Source organism: Choristoneura fumiferana, chromosome 4 (genome assembly GCF_025370935.1).
Source record: "Choristoneura fumiferana chromosome 4, NRCan_CFum_1, whole genome shotgun sequence".
Classification (NCBI taxonomy): Eukaryota; Metazoa; Arthropoda; class Insecta; order Lepidoptera; family Tortricidae; genus Choristoneura; species Choristoneura fumiferana.
Window position 1 is genome coordinate 11322854 of NC_133475.1, and position 27934 is coordinate 11350787.

General features: G+C 35.8%; 1 protein-coding gene across 1 annotated transcript in view; it reads left to right on the plus strand.

Annotated features, from left to right (window-relative positions):
- The window catches only part of sNPF (short neuropeptide F precursor), a gene marked incomplete in the record, with an annotated part of 98056 nt that overhangs the window by 39258 nt on the left and 30864 nt on the right, over positions 1 to 27934 (plus strand). The window contains 1 exon segment of the mRNA XM_074086935.1: positions 1798 to 1829.

Sequence of the window (27934 nt, forward strand, 5' to 3'; positions counted from 1 at the left end):
CCCAAATTTTAAGAAACAAACGCTACGTTTATTTAAATTTTTCATTAATGGTTTATGGCATTGAATTTTTGCTCTTGATTACGAAGAAAACTATTTTCATTTTAAATTTGTTTAAAAAGAATAAAAGTTGTTTTTAACACTGAATCAAGGACACCGGTTCTTAATTTATCAGGACGCCCTGTATTATTGTGTTATACAAACATCCTAAAATAGTTTCCATCATTTGTTATAAGTAGGATGAATTTTCTAAAACAAAGAACACGACATTCTCGGGTGCTTAACTACTTGCTAAGTTCTCGGCGACGCGGCGCGCATCCTTCTCGAGGATTATTAATTTCTCTTTTGCATATTCAATAAGCGCAATTAACAGTGTATGGTCTTTGCCTAACTTTCAGAAGCAATTATATCACAGTTTTAGACATTTACGCAATCTTTGCTTTGAGCTACATAGCCTTTTATTTATTAACGAAATGCAAGGTTAGATAATTAGTGTAAGAAACAACCTTAGAAGGGACAGTAGGCGTTTTTGCCAACCTCCTATTATGTTTGCGTGATCGTTCTAAAGGTAATTTATTGAATCAGGCGTTACTTTGCGGAGGTCCATATCAATGAACTAAAATAATTTATTTGCTCACCCGCGACCTTATGATAGCTAAGTTTGTAGCATTGACCACTGACCCTGACACTAACTAGTGTAGTGTGGTGGTGGTGATAGATGGGTTTGTATGATTTGTGTGTGTTTTTACAGTGTGTCAGGTGGAGGAACTGCATGAACACGCATATCTTGCATTAACTAAGCTATCTTCTGGTCGCGCGTGAGCAAAGAAATTCTTTTAGTTCGTTCTAAAGGTCATCCATGTCTTAGAAAAGTAAAGTTAAAGTTCCAATATTGTTGGCGCGAAAATCTTTAGTTTGTATCTAAATTGATGACTTAATTCCATAATTCCTTTCACCGACAAAGGCCAACGTAAATATTTCCACTGAAAACTTCTGCGTTAAGAGCTCTCTGTTTGAAAAGCAAGTTTACAAATTTAAATCGAAATATCGTATTTTGCGGTGGAAGAAATGTTTCTTTGATTACCTAAATTACGAGGGAAGTTTTCTATGGTGTTTTGTACGAAATATACTGCGGCAGCAACGAGAATAGTAAAATTTATGATTTCAACTAAATGGAATGACGTCGATGAGTGATCAAAATTTTTGAAGTCGTAGCGAAAAATTTGTAATCCCGGCACTACCTGATTGTTGTGGAGTCTAAAAGGAAGATTATGTTATTACTATCGAAGTTAAAGATATTTTTACACTTTATTATTATTATTCCCCTCAATTGCGGCCTTAAGGCTTGGGCCAATGTCAGTTAAATTAAAGATAAATATATTCATCTTCTTCACGTTGTACGGAGATTGTAGTTTTTGCAACTTTATAGCTAAATTCACCACGCGGAGACAACTTGCGAATTAAAAAATGTTAGACACGAGAGTAATATAGAATTTTGTGATCACTGTTAAAATTATATTTCAACTAGCCAAAGAAGCAGAAATACCAAAATAAGATATCGCGTACATCCGCCATGTTGAATGCTACAAATCGAATCTACACTTTATTACCTTGTCGCTCACTTCACGTTTGAAATTTCATATAAAAAGTCACAGTTTGTCACATGGCTTACAGTGACAAGATTCTGACTTGACTTGACTGTCTAGTGTCAATTCAGCTCAGCCCAGCAGAGGCCGTATTGCCTAACCTTTCTGAGTGTTTACTATATTATATATACTTACTTTAATTTTTTTTTTTCAGATTTCCACCAGTCACCCACACATCTCTATTAGGTAAGTGTATTTAGTTTTAAATGTCACTTCAACAAAAGATATCTACTGATCTTTCGTAATCAAATCACGGTGGTTTGCATGCCCCTGTTCATTATGTCGCTATACGGGAGAGACATAAAAACCTATTTAACTAATGAAACTACTTATTAGATGTGTGATTCTACGTTTATACGTAGGTACCTACCCAATTTTGTTCGACAGCGTAAAGAATGTGCGGGTTTACTATTTAAACTTCGTGTGGATTAATGATTTGTTAATGATTTCCTTGAAACTAGTAAAAGTAGTAAAGTCGTTGTCGGAGAATTAAGTGTAATCTAAAGAGGTGAAATCTCAGTCATGTAAAGAATGAGTTAAAAAAATTAAAATAAATCTAAAACCCGTCCTCACAACACCACATTGAATTCTATGTTGATTTCGATTTCTCGCAAAAAATAGAACCAACTCTTATGCCACCATTTCATTTTTATTACGATATCTAGTCAGTGCTGAGCTGACCGAGGCTACATTATTTTGACGATATCTAGCTAAGTTATAGTTCCGACTATAACTTTTATTTTTCCATTCCATTTTGAATACAAACTTTTTTTGATGGCTTTACTTTTTGCCGAATGCACTTGTATTACTTTGTACTCGTTTGTACTTGTAATCCGTCCTCCATATTTGCACCAAATTTCAAGTCATTCGGACCAACCGTTGACGTGTTCCCTCCTACGGAGACGGTCCTGGCAGGGACACCAGAATTCTACTATTACGATTACTGTATTATCATACAACTTACACTAGTAACGATGGATATGAATAGATGGAATAGTTGTCAGTTCAATTTCATTTCTTAACTAATTCCGGTGTTATAATATCTACTATTAAGACCTTACAATTTTGCTAAAAGAGTTCTTTTAGGGCAACAGACAGATATTGAACTAGCACTTTGCACACAGCTATATTAAATGATGAGTATTATATATCCATGTCATCGTTGATTTAAAACAATAAAAATAATAAAATAAATAAAGCTTTTGAATTTAATAATGTCAATTTTAAATGAATGAGATGTGTATAAATTCGATTAGACATTTTACGAGCATGGTTTATGTATTCTTTAACAGTATAAAATCAATTACTTAGTAACCAGTTAGTCAATGTTTTTTTGAATTTCGTACTGTAGAAATTGTATCTCCCATGGGAATTTGTTATATAATTCCACGAAAGTAAGTAATAAGTTAAATATTATGTTCTTATACAATTCTGGCTTATTATTAAAATGCTTTGTTTTTTACTTTATTCGACTGGATGGCAAACGAGCAAGTGGGTCTCCTGATGGTAAGAGATCATCACCGCCCATAAACATCTGTAACACCAGGGGTATTGCAGATGCGTTGCCAACCTAGAGGCCTAAGATGGGATACCTCTAGTGCCAGTAATTTCACCGGCTGTCTTACTCTCCACGCCGAAACACAACAGTGCAAGCACTGCTGCTTCACGGCAGGATTAGCGAGCAAGATGGAGGTAGCAATCCGGGCGGACCTTGCACAAGGCCCTACCACCTGCATTTGTTAGGTAAGTACTAGAAGTATAATTTGGTGATATTTATTATTTATTTGTCAGCACAAACAATCGCAATCATTCCACTGTTTGCATTGAATACTCAGGAGAAAAAGGAAATATTATGAATTTGCTCGTATTTGTTGTGTGTGTAACCTTCTACGGAATTGCGTGATCCTTGTGTTTGGCAACGTATGTACACGAGTACGAGTATATTTGGGTTTGTTCAGCCATAGTTTTAAAGGTTTGGTCTCATGACAATTATTAGCAGCGTGTATAAATATTTTAAATCGGATTTTTTTCTTATGCTTACCTAATTTTTTCGGCCCATCTCCACTTTCTGTGTTAAACTTTACCACCAACTACACCACTTTACCAACTTTAGTCCTCTGTCTGCTCCATTCGTTAGTTTTTTTTATTCGACTGGATGGCAAACGAGCAAGTGGGTCTCCTGATGGTAAGAGATCACCACCGTCCATAAACATCTGCAACACCAGGGGTATTGCAGATGCGTTGCCAACCTAGAGGCCTAAGATGGGATACCTCAAGTGCCAGTAATTTATAAAATTATTATTATTATTTATATATAATTCCTTAAAAATGTGCTTTATCGGGTTAACAGATCGGTGAAGGTCACTCTTAGACTGGCTCTTAGACCATAGGTATTTTACTGTAATTCAACATTTGAGCATCTTTATTCTCGGTCTCGACATATTTACCCTTTCTCGTTATCTATAATTATATTGACCGCGCAAGTCCACTTCAAACGGTTGTATTCTTTGCCCAATTACTCAAACAACTGGTAAATTGTTATAGGTACTCATATTAGGGTTACGTAATCCTTTAAAGATTGCGCATCGCGTGAGTGGGATGAGCACAATAATCCGAGAAAACATGTAGAGACACGGTAATGGCGCAAGTACTTCACTTATTTTTTTCTGCACCATTGTGCCTGGAGTGTCATTCATGAGACATCGTTATTCAGGCTTTTTACGTACCGTGTAAAGGTTATTTCGGAACATAATAGGAGCATCGGAAAATCAGTTTTTTAGGAGCAAAGGGGCTAAACACGTTTGACATGTGATCATATGTATATCACGTATGAACTTAGTGAATAAATATATAGATTGGCTACATTTTTAACGTGACGTCAGTGATCACTAGTATGGCAAAGGTTATGTACAGTCAACAACAAAGATATGAATACAGCCGAAGTAAAAAGTATATATACACGACCTTAATGTTCAGCTAATAAAGTCCTGTATACATATTTTTAGCTTTTCAAATATATGTATATTTTTGATGCTGACTGTACGGTACACTAACACTTTTGGCTTATATTAACTGTTCGTTGCCTACCTAAAATGCTCACTCTGCTTCTAAGTAGTACTACAAAACCAGCTTTAAAATAAAATTAAACTATTTTGCGATATCTACAGGTATTTTGATACTTGACTCTACCTCTCTCAAAGAGTTCAAAGTGAACCGTCAGCTTTCTAAGTGAACGGAATGTGACCAGCAAACACTTGAAATTCAATTTCGACGGAACGCGACGAATTGAAAAGCTCACCTACACTCCAGATGTACGAGTATAATAGATAAAGAACCTGTATTTGAAGTCTTAGTCCCCAGGAACTGTTCTACATATTTGTACGGTGCATATTTTATTAAATGATTTAAAGTATACTTTAAAAAAAAAAATATGGAACTAATATATTGTATTGTACATCAAAAATTCATATACTGTTGGAAAATTTCGAATTATATTTAAATTTTAGGTACTTACCATAGTTTATTTAGTTTTTTTATTTCATTTTAGAAGTCAGGGTACACGACATCTGAACTTGTTCCATGAATTCAATCAAAATTTATCTTAAAGTGGTTGGTGAATAGATCAGTTGACCGTACTCTGAAACAGCCTTCCATTTATGAAGTTGTCAAGAGAGTGAAGGACTATTCTGATTTGATACAAGCTGCAAGGCCTTGGATCTGCATATTCTAACTAGTTTTGTCAATCGACTTATAACGTATTTTGTTTTATGCCCTAGCATCAAAAAAATATTTTTAACACCTCTCCTTCAGAAAAGTAACTTTTCCTCCCTGACGAGAGGGAGCAAAGTGCAACTTTTCTGTTCAAGGCTTTTCTAAGTGTTTTATTGCAAATGCTATTTTTTGAAATTGATAATTGTAAAGCTATGCCATTTTCTATGCTGGTTGTTCTTTAATAATATTTAGATCTTTTTTTTCAAGTTCCTTAATGCTCGGTGTGAAAAGTTGTATGACCCACTCGGGAGCAAAATTATTTTCATCTTGGGCGTTAACACTTGAATCCCTCATTACGCTCAGGATTCAACTTTAGAATCCCTCGCTACGCTTAGGATTCTATTGTAGAATCCTTCGCTACATTCTGGATTCAATGTACGCCCTCGCCGTAAATACACCATTTTGCTCCCTCGTGACACAAATAACTATTATGTATGCAGCTTATATTCCACTAAAATCATAAATACGAAAGTTTATAAGTCTGCTTGTTTGTTACCTTTTCACGTCTAAAACTCTAACCAATTCACATGAAATTCAGTATATTGATACAGATTGAGTCCCGGGAAAGGACCTGTAAAGATAGTTTTAATACTTGAAATTTCCTTTGTTCCCGTGGAATAGCGATAAACGAACTCTACGCGGACGGAGCCCCGGGATACATCTGGTATTTATATTAGAAGTGAAAAATATATTTTTTAGTACAATCGCTAACTCACTGACATAACTATTTGTTCACTTATCTCGTGATAAATAACACGAATGGTCTCTCAAGTGTAAGCAACACCTTGGCAACGTGACAAGGTGAATTCGACGTGTCCGTAATTTGCTTTGATTGGTGCCAGTGAGCGCCAATTCCCCCGACCACCTGATTTTATGACCTCTTCGTTTTATTGCCGAGGATCATATTATTCCTTTTACTTATCTCGCTAATGAACTGTGTGACGCAATTTTAGACGACAAGATGGCCTAGTGGTTAGAGAACCTGACTACGAAGCTTGAGGTCCCGGGTTCGATTCCCGTGTCGGGGCAGATATTTGTATGAAAAATACGAATGTTTGTTCTCGGGTATTGGGTGTTTACTATGTATTTAAGTATGTATCTATCTATATAATTATTCTATTATATTATTATTCCCGTTGCTTAGTACCCATAACACAAGCTTTGCTAAGCTTACTTTGGGACTAGGTCAATTGGTGTGAATTGTCCCGTGATATTTATTTATTTTTAATTTTTCAAGTGTAGGTACACCCTTCAGTACAATATAGCATTTTATTTGACAGAAGTATAAACACTAGAGTAAATTGAAAAGCATATGAAGTTCATTTTTTTTTGTTTATTATATTATATCCCAGTAATATTATAAACGCGAAAGCTTGTACTTAATCTGTTTATTTGTTACCTTTTCACGTCTAAACCGCTGTATTGATCTTAAATGGAATTCGATATGCAGATAGTTTGAGTCTAGGGAAATACATAGGATAGTTTTTATCCCGGAAAATTGCATAGTTCCCGCGGGATAGGGATAAATGAATTCTACGCGGACGGAGTCACGGGTAACAACGAGTTTAAAATAATATATATATATATATTACTGAGCTCCGCTACCTTATACTGAGTTATTTAAAAAGGCTTACAGATTTTGTTTGAGATGCTCAAACGAGATGAGTAATTACAAAGATTAAAGAACCTCTCGCCTTAAAATTCGAGCCTTTTTATTATTCTATTTACCGAATAAGTACAGTTTTCAAAAGATAAAGTATCGCTTTTATTTGACTTTTGAAGTATTTGAGTTTCCTCTGATGTTTTTATTCATCTGATGGTATATCAATTTTCAACCATTTATTTTTAGTTAAGTAAATTAATGTTGAATAATAGTTAATGCAATTTTTATTTATATTGATAAGAATTGTCTTATAAAGCAATAATGATCAAAATTGTATGTAATGACTTCATTACAAACTTAGCAACATGTCGTGTAAGGAAACCTTAAGGTGTAGGTACAGTCGAGTTCATAAACTTGTGAGCAAAAATTTGATCAAAAATATATCTGAACACGACTCTATTGTTAAAGGCGTAGAAGCGTGTTCTGATATTTTTGATCCAATTTTTGCTTACATATGTTTATGAACTCGACTATACTTTGTTAATATAAATAAATACTTCTTACTGTGGCAATCCACCAACGAGATAGACAAATGACCTAAGGCCGTATTGCCTAATGTTTCTGACGCTCGCGATCGCAATCAAATGACAGATTTCGCATACAAAAAATGACAGTTGATTGCGATCACGAGCGTCAAAAACGTTAGACAATACTTACGGCCTCTGAGACCGTATCGTCTAACGCGCTGACGTTTGCAATCGCTTTCACCGGCTTTTTCTACCCTCGTCATACGTACACCGTGTGACTGTAAGAAATAGTGAAAACGATTGTGATTCCAAGTGTGTTAGGCAATACGGCTTCTGGTTAAAGCTGCGGGTTAACGGTTTACATATACAGGCTGCTTCCAAGATAAGAACTGGAGGTCTATGGGGGAGGCCTATGACCAGCAGTACGGCTGATATGATGATATTATCTGTTGCCTAGTACCTAAGCTTTGCTTAGTTTGGGACTACGTCGTTAAGTCGATTGGTGTCAATTAAAATAAAATAAATAAATAAGTAATAAATATCATGGGACGCTTGACACCAATTGACCTAGTCCCAAACTAAGCAAAGCTTGTACTATGGATACAAGGCAACGGATAAACATACTTGTATAGATAAATACATACTTAAATACATATTAAACATCCAAGACCCGAGAACAAACATTCGTGTTACTCCGTTTACCTTTACTTGCCCGAATTTCACTTGCCATACCAACGTTTGCCATAAAATATATAGAACCGTGCTGTTTTCAGGTTTTTTTTAAATGTCATCTAAAGAATGCAGTAGGTTAGGTTAGTTTAATATCAACTCTGAAGAAATTACTATTTCAGAAATAAATTACTTTATGGCAAATGAAAATTCTAGAAAACGATACATTCGGACATATGAAATTCGGGCAAACGATAGAGAACCGTGTTATTCACACAAATATCTGCCCCGGCCGGGAATCGAACCCGGGATCTCAAGCTTCGTAGTCAGGTTCTCTAACCACTTGGCCATCCGGTCATTAATTATATCTATTTATTCTCTTATTACCTTAGCCGTAGTGTCGTTATAGGTTAGATCATTAAAGTACGAAAAACTGAGACATCATTTTATTTTCATTCAAAATAAGGTTGTGATTACAATTAGGTGTCTATACACCGTCGTGTAACGTATCAGATAACATCAGGTCGCGGCCCTTGACTTCGCGACCTCTCGCCGTTACATAAATTTGCCCTGAACGAGACTGAAAATTACATTAAGAGAACCCTCATTCCATTCGAATCACCCCTAGGAATTGTTGTGGAGTCGCTGCAATCTCTACGATCGCGCTAAGTGGACAAGACTACTTGTTATTAAACTTAATCTAGGCTATACTTAATTATGTACCAACCCTTATTTTAAATTTATGCTAGGTTCATGTTTATTTTACGTATATAAAACTTATAATTCGTTGAGCAAATATTTACAGTCCATGAATTTTAATAGTAGTGTTATGTTGTTGTGTGTTTGATGCCGCTGTAAAAAAAAATCGAAAGCAACGAATAATCGTTTTTTATTATAAACATGTAAATACGTTCTCTTGGATATGTTTTATTATTGATAATCAAGATGCTAAATAAATGAATAAACTAAACATTTTACTTAGGTACTTAAAATACCAAATTTGAACAATAGGGAATACCTATTACGGAAAGCTCTGCACTACACCAGCGCAAACCGCCATGACAACGTCAGTTCTCTGTATATTTTGTCGCCATGACGGACCATGGTCATGACCAAAGAGTTAGTACATAATAGAAATTATGACATATTTATTAGTATCAAAATAACATGATATTTACATCGATAGTAACGATAGAGCTATATTTCCAAAATTGTAATTGAAATAATATAATATTATCCTAAGGGCATTTAAGATACTCAAAAAACTGTTTACGGCAGTTTACGGTTTGTGCTAGTGCTACACTCTGACGGCAGAAAATTGCAGTAATATTCCCTGTTTATTCTTGGCTGAGTGGGTACCTCTCATAATATATATCAGAGTTCCAAATAGACAGAACACAGAAGTAATCGGTCGTCCTTAGATTGCTTACACAAGATGGCCTCTACTGTACCTAAATGAACATTTCTTGCCCCAACGAGAATATAATTTCAACAATTGTAGGATTAATAATTACAGTGGGTGTAGAATACTCGCAACCATAGAATTAAATAATATATGTAGGCTAAGTTAGGTGGATTACTGTGGGTTAAGTTAGGTAGGTACTTTATTAATGTACACGGGGTATGTCTTCATTATTCTTAGATACACACATCAACAAGGCGTGTTGTTGTAATTATGTTAGGAAAATTTAATCCAAGAGGCGCCTGGCCGCAGCGTTGTGGCAAAAACGAGGGGGAACGGTTAGCTGAGTCATATATGTTACGAGACTTACGACACTTTTCGTGACATACATTTTGACTAAATCAATAAACATTAGGCCCGAGACAAGCACCAAGGTTTAGCTCCACCGGATTAACTAAATTTTTTACCTGAAGATCAGGATGGCAATTGTTGTGTACACACTTTCTGGAGCTGTATCCGAAGAAGTACCCAACTGTCCTCTCACTTGTCGGCTTATTTACCAAAACATTCATTACTTATGTAAAGGGTGGATAAAAAATATTTAATTAGTGTTTTATGTCGAATTGTTATAAGCATTTCTAGCCGGTCACATTTATTTATACACTCAATATTTGCAATACTTGATCGCACATAATAATTTTACAGGTAGTATAATATACCTTAATCTAGGGGATCGCATTATGTACCTACCATAATGACATTGATTGTAAGTATAACTGTATTGTTTATTATAATTACTCGTAGTATCAACTGTAAAATAATTTGCCTACCTACTTATTATCTAAATAAATCTAATATACTTACTTACTTTTATTTCCGATCTCGTATCGTGAAATACGCTAATACGTTTGAATCACGCGACGCCGCCGAGCCAGCATTCTCAGCGTCACCATTCATCATTACTGTAATTGAAACCTCCGCCTATTGCGCTTTGTAATAAATCCACACGCGGCACATTTATACACCAAGTTGAAATTGTAAATATGACTTACGTTAATATGATAAACAGCGAGTGCTGTTCCAGTGCTTAACTTAATTAGAAATTGTTAGCTGCAAGCGAACATAGAGCTAATGATTAATGAAGACTTCTAAGAATTTGCCATCGCTTTGAGATAGATACACCTTGACTATTAGGTTTGCTTAGATACTAATTGATTAAAATCTTTGTATGAATTATAAAGCTTAAGGGTTATTTCAACCTTGAGAGGTTAGCAGACTTAAATTACCGACAATAATTCACGACAATTATTAGGTAAGAATTTTTGAGCGTTAATTCAACTGAACTTTAATTCAGCTATGTAACAAAGTTCTAGCCCACTAGATTTGTTTTCTTCTTTTTAGTACTTTTTATAGCAGTCGGTTTTTGTTTTTCTAAATTGATTGTTTTATTTCACACTTTTTAATAGTTCTGTGAAAATGGTAGATTAAAACTATTATAACTAATATATATTTAGAATGGGCTAGTTATTAGCTTTCATTTGATACCCTACTCGATAGATTTGAATATTTTTTTTTTTGAAAACATACAATTTGACTTTACAATCCGCCATTTTAAATTTTTAAGAATTTCATGCACGCAGTGCCACTCGCGTTATTAGGCCGAATCCAATGACGTATCCTTTATCAAAATCGGTTCAGCCGTTGAGTAGTTACAAGAGGACATAGGAATAGACATACATACATACATGCGCGTCAAACATCCTTCTTTGCAGTCCGGTAAATAACCCTCTTTCTTCGCAGTCGGGTAAAAATAGGTACACATTAAAACAAAAAAATCATATCGTTTTATCCGTTTGAGAGCTAGCATTATTAAAACCACTTTCTGAATAAAAAATCGTGCTGTATTAAACTCGTTTGGTTAAAAATGTAGATTTTCTAGATCATTATCAATATTCAATGCTAGATTCTCGCTCGCAGCGCTCAACGCGTCAAAAGAATTGCAGCAATCCTTTGTGTGGCTCGTGTTGGTCGGTCTAGCTTTGCCACACCTTCGTTATCAGTAGCTTCTAGCTTTTTTCAATTCAAAGTTCTCTTTTAGCTTTTGCAATCCATCACATGATCATCATCATCGTTAATCAGCCGTAGGACGTCTACTTACTGTTGGCCATACTTAGGCCTCCCCCGCTGATGTATTATAGAAATTTGGGAATAAATAAATCAAATTGAAGGAATAAAAAGATTAAGGCTGTCTGCAGCAAAAAATAAATTCAGTTTTAGGTTTAAGCTCGTTCTGTAGCGTCAAAATGGAACTCTCAAACTTAAACTGGATTAAACTACTGAAACAGATTAAATTTGTGACACGTGGCCCCTTGTTCCTATTTTATTTTGTGTAAATTATTCTTAATTCGAACTTCTTAGCAAAACGGGCAATGTCGTGGTTATGTTGAGTCCCGAGGTTTGAAGCAAGCAACTCCTTTTTATTTAGTCATATGAGATATTGCATGGAAATCATTTTTGACATTCAAAACATTTCATTGAACTTAGTTTCGCCTTTCAGAACATTTAACAAGTTTCTACCTACAAAGTGTGTCTGGGTTTCGAATACAGATGCATTCATGTGTTGTATGTGTATGCCTTTTAAAATCAAAATGAAACGGCATGAAAGGATACACAACGTGAAAATCAACTGGACCGTTTACACACCCGCGTTGTTTTGTGGAGCGACGACCCGTCAGCCCGACGATCGGCGTGCCGTACTTTTTTTACATTTTCCACTTCCTTCATGAAAGAGGTTCGCTACAACGTGTTTTCCGGTAAGCTTGATTAAGTTCTTAGTTGGACTCAAGCCAGGACAAGGGGAGGGGGAAGTTACTTATTGTAATCTTACAAACTTGTAAGAACTACACGATACTAAACACTTTTAACAAATAGGTTCGAAGTAAATAATAAATATTTTCAATGACGATGATCAAATTACGTCAACATTAACACGATGGTTTTAAACGTCTATTCAATCAAGAAGATTTATTGCTAAAACTACCTCATCGCTACATTGCAGTGGCCGTGGTCACGACAAGAGTAAACTCGTGAAAGATCGAAGTCACTTTAGCAATAATTAAAGTCCAAGTCAGGGTCGCTGGCAGCGGATGGATGCGAGGGGCTGAAGACAGTGTTGTGACGCGCCATGGAAGAGGCCTACATATGTCCAGCAGTGGACTGCTGTGGGCTGATGATGATGATGATGAAAGTCCAAATCCCGGGTTTGGTATTAATTATTAGGATGGTGGATGAACAAAAAGCAGTAGGCATGTAATTACAAGATAGTAAATATTAACGTTACAATGCAATAAAGTGGAAAAATTTACTCGAAAATGTCTCTGTAATCGTTGTCGTAATAATTATCAATGAATGACCAAAACTCACGAAAAAAAGGACATTAAAACAGAAATATCAAAGTGACCCCGATTTAAAAATCACATAAATGTCTGTACTTATATATGTCGGCGGCCGATCGTAAAATCCGCCAAATCACGAAATTCCTCGGCCTAAGTATCGTGAAATGGCGCCATTTCATGAATTGGCTAAGGGACATCCGCCTTATCGTTCAAAACTCAACGTTTAACGAATTACCTAGTGACGTTTAGGCAAATCATGAAATTCCTAGTCATATCATGAAACGCCGCTATATCAGTTCTGGCACTTCACCGTCCACTGCCTGCCGTGGCACGCTCGCTTCGCTCGCTCGGCTCGTGCGATGTGGTCACAATTAATACTAACCACTCCTCACTTCGCTCGTTGTACCTAATTTTTTCTTTTTTTCGGCATATTATATCACGATGTGCCCGGTATAGAGCTAGGAATATCGACGAATGCGTTGCTATCTGTTTTGTTTTTCAGGCACATCGTGATATGCCTGGCCAACTTTTAGGTATATCATGAAATGGCGCCATTTCATGGTATGCCTAGGAATTTCATGACTTGGCGGATTTTACGATCGGCCTCCGGCCACAAATACAAATACAAAAATGGAAAATTGTTTAGCCGAGTTATTTTTAAATTTTGGAGAAAATGTTAATGAAACTTTTTACAAACGAGAGAATCTTTTAATATTGTTGTTTTGTTTATTTTCTTAACCAACTGCTATTTATAAGCTTCTGCTTGGCCCTTTCACTTTCGTTTTATCTCCATTTTGCTTGCGTTTGCTAAGCTCAAGCATGAATGCAAAGTACAATGGTGAAGTTTGTTGCTACAACTACTATAGTCTGATATTAAACATGTAAACTAATAAACAATACGTTTCATTCGTTTTCTTCTTGGACTAATATTAATAACATAAGGGTCGTCTTACAAGCGTTATTTAGACAGTTTGCGGTGAGTAGCGCAGCAGCGAAGGTTTTGCTCGGTCAAAGGATTCGGGATCCTATCTAAAGATTATTCGCACAATTAATCACAGCAATTTCGTATTTGAATCCAGCAGAAATTATAGTTCTCTTCTGGCCAGCGAAATTTGGTTACAGTGAAATAGAGCAGACCAGTGGCTACTTATAAATGGGGACTTGACGCGTACAATTTGGCTTTAAAATTAGAATTTGTCTTTGTGCATTATTTTACTTAAAGTAGCGTGTCACAAATTTAAATAAAATATATGCGAATACTAAGAGGCTGTTTCACCATCCATTGATTAATTTTAACTAACTGAATTTAATCAATGGATGGTAAAACAATATTATTTATCTTAGTAAATTTATTGGTCTTGCGATATATGCGAGTTGAAAATAGAGACGACGAAAGTCTCTGAAAGCTATTTCAAGAACAGATTCCCCGGTAAGTATATCATTGAGAAAGTTTACAGTTCGACAACTAGAAAATGTCAAGAAGACAGATGACCTACGCCCAGCGCTGTATTGGAGCAGGCTTTTTCATTACTTACGACACATCTATAGTTCAATTACTTTACAATATTTATAGAATTATGGAACTAAATGTTGAATTGTATTCCAGTACAGTTTTCTGTATTTTTAAAGGAAAGGGCAAATATCTATCTCGAAAGATTTTTGTATTAATAGTACAAATTTTGCGCATGAATTGAATTTTCATATTCTAATCTTCAGCTAATTATTATTTGAAATTCAATTTAAGCTTTTCCTACTTTCAAATAATATTTTCACAAAATCAGCCCCTTGTAAGTACTTAGGGTCTTTGCGTAGGAGAGTGCAATTTTTGAGTTGTGAGTTGTGAGTCGCGTAATTTCTGCTGCATTCGGTTTTAATCAAAAGTCCAGTTTCTGTCACACAGCGCCTCATGTTGTATACAATGTATGAAACCAAAGTTAGTCGATCAAAATACGTGACACACGACTCAAAAAATTACGCTCGTCGGGCTTCGTCCTTAAAGCTACATCAAATCATCCGAAAGGTTAAATCTCCAAGCGGTACAAACCAAGACGTGCTAGCCAACCGAGGCCTGATTACCTAACGTTTCTGACGCTTGCAATCGCAATCAAATGACAGTTTTTGTCTGCGAAATCTTCATTTGATTGCGATCACGAGCGTCAGAAACTCTGGTCTTAGATTAAGACAGCACAGTCTTGCTAGCATCCCACTTGTGTGCAATCGACTGGGTAATAGTTACCTCACATGTGAAGGGTTATCCGTTCGCGTCGTGTCACCTCTTTGAGCCAAAGCGATGGGTTGGTTGGATCCTTATTAACATATCTAGAGGATACCAATATTCATCAGGCAACAAGATAACCAGCATGATATTTTAAAACCATAACACAGCAACTTACAATAACAGTGCGCTTAGTCGAACATCAATTAATAGAACTGCAAATACGAGTAGGTACTTTTAGTTTAGTCTCAGAGTCAGAGTCTAGTCAAAGAGACCCGATAAATTACAACGCATACTTTTTCTCCGTAAATTTAATTAGACATCGAAATATTGTACCTTTACAGTATCGCAGCAATACTTATAAATTGATTCATATGGTGATGTCAACAGTTAAACCCAGACTAGTGCAACCTCAAACCTTCATCAAAGTTTACCTAACGATGAAAAAAAAGTTTTTTGTTTTACTCATGTTTTCTTTCATAAATTGTAAATTATATTAAACAGTGTAAAGTAAAAGTATAATGTAAGTATACAGGTGTATCACAACATGTGTCAATTTAACGCTTGAAGGATCAAAGACCAGCAATGAATTAGCGCCACGCTCGTCCGCCGCGCCCGGCCGTCAAATGAATGCCAATATTAAATTATACGCTCAGTATAAATTGCACCTATGGTAGAATAATAAAAATACAACCGAATTGATAACCTCCTTTTTTTTGAAGTCGTTTATAAAACAAAAATCGTTTATGCTTCTGTATTTAAAAAAAATGGTAAAATAAAAACGAAACCAAAGACAGACAGAAAATACAACATCGACGCAGGGCGGTTTATAGAGTTTTAAGCAACCTTAAAAAAATTAATTGAAAAGCTGTAGGTAGTTATAAAACCAAGAAGTTGTTTATACATTATACCTGCTACATTATTCATTTTCTGAAAGGTCAAAGAATCATTCAATAATCATGAAAGGACCGCCCTTTTAAAATGGTATACGTAAAATCACAAAATAATGTAAAACAGCTTATGGAAGCGGCGATGGAGCATTTTTCAAAGTAAGACATTTTTGGGAGACAAACTTTTGAAAGTTTACTTAGGAGGGTTAATAACCCTTTGAAGTTTATACATGAAAGAAAAAGTACCTGGCCTACTTCAAACGTTTGTTTGGGGGACTTTAAACGAATAAAGAAAAGAAATACATCGTCAAACCAGGTCGTTTCATCTGTAAACAAAAACAATGGAAAGTTAAAATAAAATTGAAGTTTCTTTCGGAACTTTAGTAGACACAGTGCCTTTTGCTTTTAAAATAAATAAATGAAGTCCTGATAAATATTACATATTTATGATACTCTGTTATGATACGGCAGGCGAAAACACAGAAAAAGAATATATTTGATTGAAGAAGTATATATTTTGTCCGATGCACTTTTTAGGGTTCCGGAGCCATAATATCAAGAACGGAACCCTTATAGTTTCGCCATGTCTATCTGTTTGTCTGTTCGTCTGTCCGCAGCTTTACTCAGGGACTATCAATGCTAGAAAGCTGTAATTTTGCACGGATATATATCGTCCCCGTAGAACGAAAAGTCACTAAGTCGTATTTTGCTGTTTTGAGATACGGCGGTTTAAAGTTGTGAAAATAAAAAAAAATCTAACGTTTTTGGCGTGATATATTTATCATAATTATGGTCTTGTCGCAAAGACATAAACGCTCCGTATAAGCTCCAACTGCCAAATCGAATCAAAAAGTTATATTTTCCTGTAATTAGCGATAATTACTTTTATCTCTTAAATTATGAACCTAGATGTCAGTTGGTGAGTTACTAGAGTTAGTGAATTGTCGTCATTTTTAAAGTATCAAGTAAGAAAATAACTATAATTAGTTAAACTGTTCCTAAAATTTTTAATACCAAAATTGATATTTATTATAATAACTATTCACATCTGAAATTTTGATAATGTAAAGAAATTCAATAAAACACAGTAAGTAATTAAAAAATAAAGTTTATTGCTGGTTATTTTTTTTTAAAGGTTATTTAGGACCATTAAACCGTGGCGTAAGCCGTGGTGGCCTAGTGGTTTGACCTATCGCCTCTCAAGCAGAGGGTCGTGGGTTCAAACCCCGGCTCGTACCTCTGAGTTTTTCAAATTTCATGTGCGGAATTACATTTGAAATTTACCACGAGCTATGCGGTGAAGGAAAACATCGTGAGGAAACCTGCACAAACCTGCGAAGCAATTCAATGGTGTGTGTGAAGTTCCCAATCCGCACTGGGCCCGCGTGGGAACTATGGCCCAAGCCCTCTTGTTCTGAGAGGAGGCCTGTGCCCAGCAGTGGGACGTATATAGGCTGGGATGATGATGATATTTTTTTTTAAAGGTTATTTAGGACCATTAAAACAAGAAAAATCGGTCAACCTCCGTACAATGCCTTAAAAACAAATAGTTCAGTAATAACTTTTTGTTAAAAATTCTAATACTAGCTTTTTGTTGGCGGTACTTTTTGCCCCTGGTTACCAAAAGTAGGTAGTCGTCAAGACGAATCAAATGAGCCCAAAATTTCAAGTGCCTAGCTATTACGGTTCAATAGATAGAGCCCTGTGACAGACGGACGGACGAACAGACAGGCAGACAGCGGAGTCTCAGTAATAGGGTTCCGTTTGCACCCTTTGGGTACGGAACCATAAAAAGGGAAAAATAAGACGAAAACAATATTTTAGAGTACTTCTGGATCTTCTTCTGTGATATCAGGCTCAGGCAGCGTGTCTATGATATCTTTTTGAGTAGGTAGAGACTCGTACCAATAGTGGAGATCTTGAGGAATTATACCTTTTACACATAGCCCGGTCAAATCCTTTTTCTTGGCCTCTGAGATGGGAAAAAGTGTTAAATACGCCTTAGAGATAGGAAATGCTTTGAACTGATCTAACCAGGTTTGTCTTTGGTTGCTGATTTTGCATTCATCGGTTCTAGTGCCTCTTTGTACCTTTAGCCTTTTCCTAGGTCGCGGAATCGCCTTTTTTCCTGAAATAAGTCGAATTGGGCGTAAGGGCCGTCGTGTGTATAGTGGAACTTAACAACACCTTCTCAAACCGAAGACATTTTATTTTCAGCCACTTAATTGGTTTCCCTTCTTGGTCTTTGCTCGTGTTTCTGACTAGATTAGGTAGACCAATCTGTAAATAATAAATAAAATGCATGCCATTAATGTTGCATAGGTACCGCGTGTAAGTTAAACAAGCAATCGTCATGGCATTGAAAGAAATTCTAGAATGAGCGGTACTATAAGTAATCGTGTAATATCGCTGTCAGTCCATTCCTTCAAAAAGCTAAGATTTTTTTTGAAACAATACAGTAAAATAAAAAACAACACACCGTGTTCAAACAAAGAATTAAAACAATAAAGTTATGCAACCAAGTTACCCACATGAAGCATTAGTGAAGGGTTAGTAAAATATTAGATGGGTATTTAAGCAAATTTTAAAACACCTTATATTAAAAGCCACATTTTTAAGCTTAAATAATCGTTTACTTTCTTTGCTTTGAATCTCCGGTTCACGAAGTAGTCATCTCAATAGGTAGTTGAGTATTTAATATTATTCTGTCTGCATAAACAGTTAAAATTAGTGAACCCTTATTAATGTCTTACCTTCACAGCTTCTTTTTCATGTTTTTTTTAAGAATAAGGTTAGCCGTTTCATAACTTTTCGGATTCTCAGCGTCAGTCAGGATTTTCCTGCCAAAAAAAATGTTTGTGAGTCGTATTCGCAAGGATTTTTATCACGTTAGTACATACATAAACTCCGCCTCTCTCCCAACGGGTTAGGCAGAGACTACGTTCTTGCACCTGCTACGATCCTGGCATACAACTCGTTTCCTCTACATTCATCAATCTTTTCATGCATGCACGTCGATTTAGAGTACTCCTGACCCGATCTTTCTTCAGAACGTCCTCGATTTGATACCACGTAAGTATGTACTCATACCAAATTGTAAAAAAACTACAATATCGGACATTTAAATTTATAATAGGATTTTTTTTTATTTGTCAGTTTACACTTACCTTTCCAATTCCGTAATTTTTATTCACCAAACCTAAAATGAACTTTGAACGAGCACCACGATCCATTATTTTCACTACCACACGGCACATGGAGAAATTAAGTCGCGTGCGCATCGGTCGATGCCACCATGGGGAATGAAATAAAAGTCACTAAGGTGACGCGGGGCCCTTCTCCTTAGCAATAAACTCACTAACTGGCGCGCGTAAATCACCCACATTCAAGCAATACGCATCTAAGTTGTTGAAATAATCATTAAAATGTTTTGATGAGAGTACAAAAAGCAATTTATTGTTTGTTTTTGCAGTGTAAAAATAATTAAAATTGTTTAATGACAATTTGCATGATCTTTAAAGCTCATATTACCATGATTTGAAGATCGAAAACTCAATAAAACGACTTAGTTAATTTTCGCTTTCATATTTTGTAGCAAATTTTGCAATCGTTAGGTAACTAAGTTGTTTTAGTGAACTTGGAAACAAAATAGTGCTCAGTCATAAGCATAACTGGATATGGCAAAAATAACTAAAATGACTTAAGTAACCCCTATGACAGATATATTTTCCGTCTAAATTCATTAAGTAATTTAGTTATTTCTCACTTTAATTCATGCGCAAAAACAACAAAATAATGATTTTACTAACTTTTTAAAATTGGATCTATGGCTCTTATTGACACAGCGATTAGACTCAAATTTTCAGAAAAAAAATGCGATGTCGATGGCATTAAAAAGCCAATTTCGACATTTTGCGACTTGGTGACTTTTCGCTCTACGGGGACGATATGTAAACTATAAAAACAACAAAAAATGGTACAATAAAAAAACAAAAAAAAATTTTTTTAGGGTACTTCCCATAGACGTAAAGTGGGGGTGTTTTTTTTCTCATCCAAACCTATAGTGTGGGGTATCGTTGGATAGGTCTTTTAAAACCATTGGGGATTTGCTAAGACGATTTTTCGATTCATTGATTTTTGGTGAAATATTCAAAAAAATCGAGCGTCCGTATAAAATACGAAATCCTTAATTATAAAAATGAAAAAATATTACTTAACTATTTATTTATTTATTTATCGTATGGCGATTACACACTGGTACATTTTTCAAAAAAAAAAAAAAAAAAAATGTCATGGAATTGATATTATAACTTAAATTAAAAATTACAATTACGCAGAAGATACAACTTCGCATCACTTGTTAGGTGTTCAAAGTCCTCAGCCGGTCCGTCGTATTTAGTGATGGGGCACTCGAATACAATGTGGTGTATGGTTTGTTTCGGATCCCCACACTCGCACGCTGCCGACTCACACCACCCCCACTTGTGCCAGAGGTATGCGCAGTTACCGAATTTGGTTCTGAGGCGATTAAGTCTGCACCACGTCTGTCGGCTTTCACTAAACCCTTTGGGCCTCTCCCGGGTGACAAGTTGAAAAATGGAACTGCTTGCACCATCCCGATGTGATAACCAATCCTTCATCCAAGCATCGTTGTCCCTCCATGTGGTGTCGAGCGTGTGGAAGGATTTTGCCGGCGGGTTCCGGGATTTGAGTCGACTGCCGCATAGTCTATTCAGGTCCACGTGGATAGGAAGCAGACCATTTTCTGAGACTTTTGTAAGCTCGCGCGCCAGGCATTTCTGCCTGCGTATGTCTGGCGGTGCAATGTTGCTGAGAGCCGGGAGCCAGTACGTGGGCGTAGGCAAAATGCAGCCGGAGATGATTCTCATGGTGTGATTGAGTTCAACGTCCACTCTTGCCACGTGTGCGCTGTTCATCCATACGGGTGCACAGTATTCTGCTGTTGAGTAGACGAGGGCCATAGCAGTAGTCTTTAGACAAGCGGCGCTGGCACCCCAGGATGTTCCAGTTAACTTCTGAACTATGTTGTTCCTAGTCTTTAGTTTGCCCGATAGCTTGTCAAGGTGGTTCTTATACGTCAAGCTTCTATCGAGAGTCACACCTAAGTATTTTGGGCAGAAGTTATGACGTAGGGTCGCGCCTCTAAACCTCACCCTCAGTTGCTTATTCGCCAGTCTGTTTGAAAGGTGGAAACAGCAGACCTCTGTTTTATTAGCATTAGGGCATAGCCGCCAGCGCTGGAAATACTCGTCCATTGCCTCCAGATCCCTCTCTAAAGTAGTTTCCGTTGCTTCCATGGTTTTATCTTGAATCACCAGGGCAAGATCATCAGCATATCCGAACTTTCGCGAGGTTGTAGCTGGTAGATCGTGGATATAGAGGTTGAATAGCAGGGGGGCAAGCACAGAACCCTGGGGCAAGCCATTGTTTCAAGATTCTTACCTTACTAGACTGGCAGCCCAGATGGACTTGGAATGGTCTATTTGTTAAAGCATCTTCTATCACTCTAAATATCCTCAGACATGGGACAGCACTTAAGAGCTTATACAGCAGTCCCTGGCGCCAAACAGTGTCATATGCGGCAGTCAGGTCAATAAAAGCCGCTGAGGACTTTGCTCCGGACTGGAATCCAGCCTCAATGTGTGTTGTGAGTGCAAGTACCTGATCGCAGCAATTTCGTTTCGGTCTGAACCCAGCCTGGTCCTGCGGGAGTTTCGATAGGATTGCACCCGATATGCGATTATAGATCAAGCGTTCCAGCAGTTTATACAGGACACTGAGCAGAGCTAAAACTACGCAAACTGAAACTACGCAATTACCGTGACTACTTTTATATTTAATATTTAAAACGAATCTTCCTTGCTGATAAGTACCTACTGGTTTACTGAATGATAGATTTAATTATATATAGATAATTCCGATGAAACAAGAATACGACGAATCAGGAACAATTCAGGTGAAGAGCATTTTTCACTTGCACACCTAAAATGTAAGAGGCTATTTTTAAATTAGGTACATAATGTAATGAGTCATGTGCGATGACTTCATTTTTTACCAAAAGAAATGCCACAGGAAATGACGGCAACCAAAATGTTACTTTATAATACACAAAAGACAATTTTTCAATCATTTAAAAATAAGTTCGATCGATTATAGACTTTTTTTATGTAACTATTGTATAACAGGGTTCAAAAAAGGTCTGGCGTGTGTAACGATGTGAGCTTTAGCTAACATCGTAAAAAAAGACGTCACGAGCTTTTATTGACTTACTTATACCTACAACGTTGCATACAAAACTTTTTCTTCGACTGGGTATATACTTATTAATTACAATACAAAATTAGAGAAATAGTAAACTTTAAACGTTTTCATACTTTATTAAAAAGTATGGCAAACGCAAAGAGAAGGTAAACAACAATAAACAATTGTGAAATATGACAATGTCAAAATTTGTATAGGTTAAATTTTGTTTTTGATTAACGTTTACTTGCCTGTGACGATGTTAAAAATACGCGTTACTTATGTTGGTAGGCTATAGATTATGTTCGGAAAGTTTTTATTCTGTATAAAAACCATATAAAATATGTTACTGGCTGCACTACGAATTAAGAAAAAAAAGTAAGTGGTTGCAGTATCGTTTTAACAACATTACGATACAGTGCTGTTATGGGGAATAGAGAATAGACAATTTAGACTTTTCCAGAATCTTGTTATGTATGCTGTTATATTAATGTTCGTGATTAAGTAAATCACAGATTACAGTATAGGAGTAGAAAAAATTGTTTAACCGCAGTTTTATTAACATAGAGCTAGCTTTTGTTGTATATTCTCTTATAATAATAATAATAATAAACGTTTATTGCAGACCAGAGTCCATAGATTGTTAGTAACATGTAAATAATAATAAATAAATAAATAAATATAACGGGACAATTAACACCAATTAACCTAGTCCCAAAGTAAGCTTAGCAAAGCTTGTGTTATGGGTACTAAGCAACGGATAAATATAATTATTTAGATAGATACATACTTAAATACATATTAAACACCCAAGACCCGAGAACAAACATTCGTATTTTTCATACAAATATCTGCCCCGACACGGGAATCGAACCCGGGACCTCAAGCTTCGTAGTCAGGTTCTCTAACCACTAGGCCATCTGGTCGTCAAAGTCAACATGTAAGTTATATATATATATATATATAAATAATTTAAATAAAAAAAATAATGTCTCCAAATGTAATAATTTAATATTAAGTAATGTACAGGTTTATATATTATAAATAGCTTTTGTGTTCAGTTATTGAGCTAATTATAATATCTTCAGAATCTTTAGCTAAGTGAAGTTAAGCGGATTAAGTTATTAGCCCACCTCACCTACATTGTAAAGTTGTGTTTAATCTCATCTTAAAACGATTTAGAAAAATAACACGCCAAGTTTGATGGCGAAGTTTTCCGAGACGGAATACCTATAGATAATAAAATACTATCAACTACTTTAACTCGAGATGGTGAATATTTTTTACGTATTTCTTATTTCTAAAGTTTTCCAATTAGGGAAGGAACTGACTAAAGGTAATCACGGTCAATTGTCCCGTAACAAATAATATAAATAATATCACAATTGTATTAATTTACCAAAAGTGTATGTCGAATTGTCGATAGATCCTAGATTTTTTCTATCACTAAGTTTTGCGAGAAAAGAAACCAGAACAAGATATGAAAAAAAAACAGTATGCTATTTTTCACGAAATTACCCTTTCATTATTTAAGGAGATGCATTTTTCAAGACAAAAATGTATCAGGAGAAGGATCTCGAAGCATATTCTGGTGGTAAATTCTCCGATGCGGCTACGAAAATTTACGACAGTGTAGGAACGTAAAAATTTGATAGTGAATGGATTCCCCAAATACCAGCCCGTCGAGGCAGCTCATTGTTCAATCTTTTATGCAAGTTTATGTGGCCGTAAAAATTAGAAGCATTTTGCTGCGTTAGTAATCATCGAGTAATGAGATGATTTTAAAGTAGGTGATTTACCGCGTTATCCTTGTAGAAGGTTCGGTAAAATATTGTAGGAGGCCGTTTTTACATTTATAGCTGTCCAAAGGTCTTGGGGTAACACATGACGGTACGGATTAGGGTTGAGATTCTAGTTCTTACAGCAAAATATTGAGTTGCTGCTATTTATATTAGTGCTATTAAACCAGATAGTGCTATCAGTAGGTAGTACCTGTGTAGCGAACCGAGAAAAATTGTTGCCTTTTCTAGAGGTATATTACGAAATAATGTGTTACTGATCTAGTATCCGGAATAATACCTGCTTCATTTTATGTAAGACTACCTTTTTTCCGCAGCTTTGTCCGCATGCCGGGGGAATTTTTCACTTTTCTGCGAACTTTTGATTAAACTTCCTTACAATTATTGTGATGCATTCTTTCACATGACCAATAACAAACAATTAGCCGACTGATTCTAACAAGAATGCATTTTAAAGTTATACTTTGTAAATTGAAGTGACAAGTGGGAGTTCGTTGTGGCTTTCTAAGGAAGAGGCTTTGTTCAGCGGTGGACGGCTTCCGGCTGCTGGTGATGAAGACGATGACTTTGTAAACTGATCTGAATCGAAAAATACTTCCACGCCCCTACTGTATGTTGAACGACTTACAACGACACCCCACACCAACTTGATCAAAGCGGTGACTTCATCTATTTTTATGCCCTTTTCAAGGTGACGGGGCGATGACCGTTACTTTTTGGTAATGTGAGAAGTCAGAACAGTATTTATGACTTGTTATTTTGATAATTCCTAATACGAGTGAAAATTCGATAAATCATACACATATATAAAGTACTATTCAATGGAAAAAATCAATTGTGTAAACAAAGCAATTTTTCACGATTACTCCGTAGTTACTTACATTTGAACGGCAATCCCGATCATATTCACATCTCAATGAGCTCACCACTGTTTTTAACAATCATTTTATCATTAAATAATCGTGTAAATATGTTTATTTTATAGAATTAATTGGAAGACGAAAATCCGTTATATTTGTCAAATTGACATGATAATTTTTTTCTCACCGAAGTTGGTCTATGGTCGGTCTAGTCTCTGGAAATTTAGTGCTGTACCAACAAAATTAATTATTTGACTGAACCAACCTTACCTACCGATAATTATGGCTGGCTCTGCAAATTAATTTATTCGTAGATATAATTATTTGTGTTAAGTTACACTATTTAATGAAGGTTTATAAAGGTTTCTAATCCTATCCTACTATCCTACTTCCTACTAATCCTACTAATAAATAAATGTGAAAGTTTGTGAGTGAGTGAGTGAATATGTTTGTTACTTCTTCACGCTGAAACGGCTGGACGGATTTGGATGAAATTTGGCGAAAAGTTAGATAACCTGTATTACAACATAGGATACTTTTTATCCCGATATTCCCATGGGATAGGGATAAAATCTTGAAATAACAACCGCTCAGCTTAGAGTCATGAAATTTGACCATGATTGTTTTTAATGTAATGTCAATGAAACCAACGATTTAATTTTCGGGAATTCCCACGTCAATTTTTTAAAATCCCGGTATTTCAGCTGCTGGACCTAATGATTTACGTGTGCGAAGCCACGGGTAAACACTAGTTGGACGATAAAATAGTATTTTAGTAGAAATTATGTAGATTTCTATTTACTAGTATCATATTTACTGTGGAGTCCATTGTTGGACCAAAAAATCATTTTGAATCACTTCCCTGTGTCTACTCTCAATTCCCTGTCTTATGTAAATTTAAAAATGCCTCTTCTAAATTATATCGACAATACAAACTGAGACATGGATGCACAGAAAAACCAGAAAAAGAGACCAGCGCTGGGAATCGAACCTAGGTCCTCAGCAATCCGTACTGCGTACTATAACCCCTACACCACCGTTGGACAGGAGTCAAGATACAAATTTCTCCTATGCACACATATCTCAGGTTGCCTTTTTCTACTACGCTACTTAAGCAGCAAAAAAATCTAAATTAATCCATATTTTAACAGACCCTTTCAATTCTAAAATACTCCGTCATAAACCTTGGGGAAAATATACGTCAAAAAATATAAGTGGATATACATGTTTCACCATTTTAAAAATTCTACCCTTAAAGGGGTATAAAGGGGAGTGTAATTTTGTATGGAAAAAACGTTAGGTATATATATTTGAAGATATAATTCTAAAACTTCGTGAAAATGCTATTAAACATTTTAAGTTAAAAGGGACATGGAAACATTGTGAATGACTCTTGAACAGGACTAAGAGAATACCTACGTGATTCGCCATTTTTAAAAATTAAACTTAGGGAAAACATTAAATAATGAAATATGAGTAAATTCAAAATAATTATTTACTGCTGATTGAAGTATCTTAAAGAGCTTTCACATCACTAGAGCCAACGTCAGTCAGTCAGTCAGCCAGTCGTCAGTCAAGTGTCAATGTCAGTCACCACATTTGTTTACACAATTGATTTTTTCCATTGAATAGTACCATAGGTACATACGAAAGCAGTTGAGAAGTAACAACATTTTTATTTTGACACATTTAAATAGGTTTAAATACATAAAAAGCTTTGTAGGTACGCTTACTGCACTAGCATTAAATACCTGTTTATTTTAAAAATTGTCAATTGATGTAGGTACTTACTATTATGTATCAGTTCACAGACTGCGAAATTCTGTTGCAAATAAACTAAATCCAGGACAACTGGTTCTTGTTTGTGCTCCTCGGACAGAGTTTATATACCTATAGAAAGCACTGTTTTGTTTGTGTATGAAAGATTTCAATACTGTCGAAGTATCTAATTTCAAAAAATTAGAGAATAATATAAGAATAAAGTTTTCACATTTAACTAGTTTACACACATTCCTAACAGTTTAAAAGTGTGAACCTGAAGTCTTAACTCAATTTTTTTCACGTGAAAGGTCATGAATAGATCGAACCAGTAAGCTACCAAGGCTTTTTACACTACCTACTGATTTTCACTTACGTTGTCGGACTCCAAACATGACTTCGTTCTACAAACTTGTTTGTAATGCATGCACATTATGTCTAATGAAACAAGAGCTCAACTTTTATTACATAAACCGCAAACCACTGTCTTGCTATGTCCATAACTTCTATGTATGCCTTGCTAAATTATAGTCGGATCATATGGGTTTCTCAATTAAAACTTGTGGCCGTGCAATTTCGTTCGCATTGCATTCGGGACGACTAACGAGGGAACGCCAGTCTCAGGGCATATAGACTTCGTATCGCAATTTCCCAGTAGCCATTGATGCATTCAGGTGTGTGGAATTATTTCTCTTCATCTACCACTTTTTCTACCATCATCGTCATCACTAACCGGGAGACGTCCACTGTTCATCAAGGGCCTCACCCTTAGAACGCTACAATAAACGATAACTTATAATAAGTCCGCCTTTGTACAGGTATCACAAAGATTGTAAATTGTATTTTGTTTCTTTTATTTTGTACAATTAATAGTTTACGTACATACTACATACTTATTTCCACCTGTATACACCGGTTGCCTGCGCAGCTATTCGCCACGCAACTTTTTCATTGTTGTTAGACTTTAACCTAAATAAATATAGCTCTTTTCTTTCTTTTCAAATCCATTTTTTTTCTGTCGTAGTAGGCAACCTTGCCATTTTTAGCACATGAACTATTTATAAAGTATATTTGGCTGTATATTTAGCGATTACCTACTAATTACATTTGCATACGTTTTTTGTCCGAATTATTTTCGTAG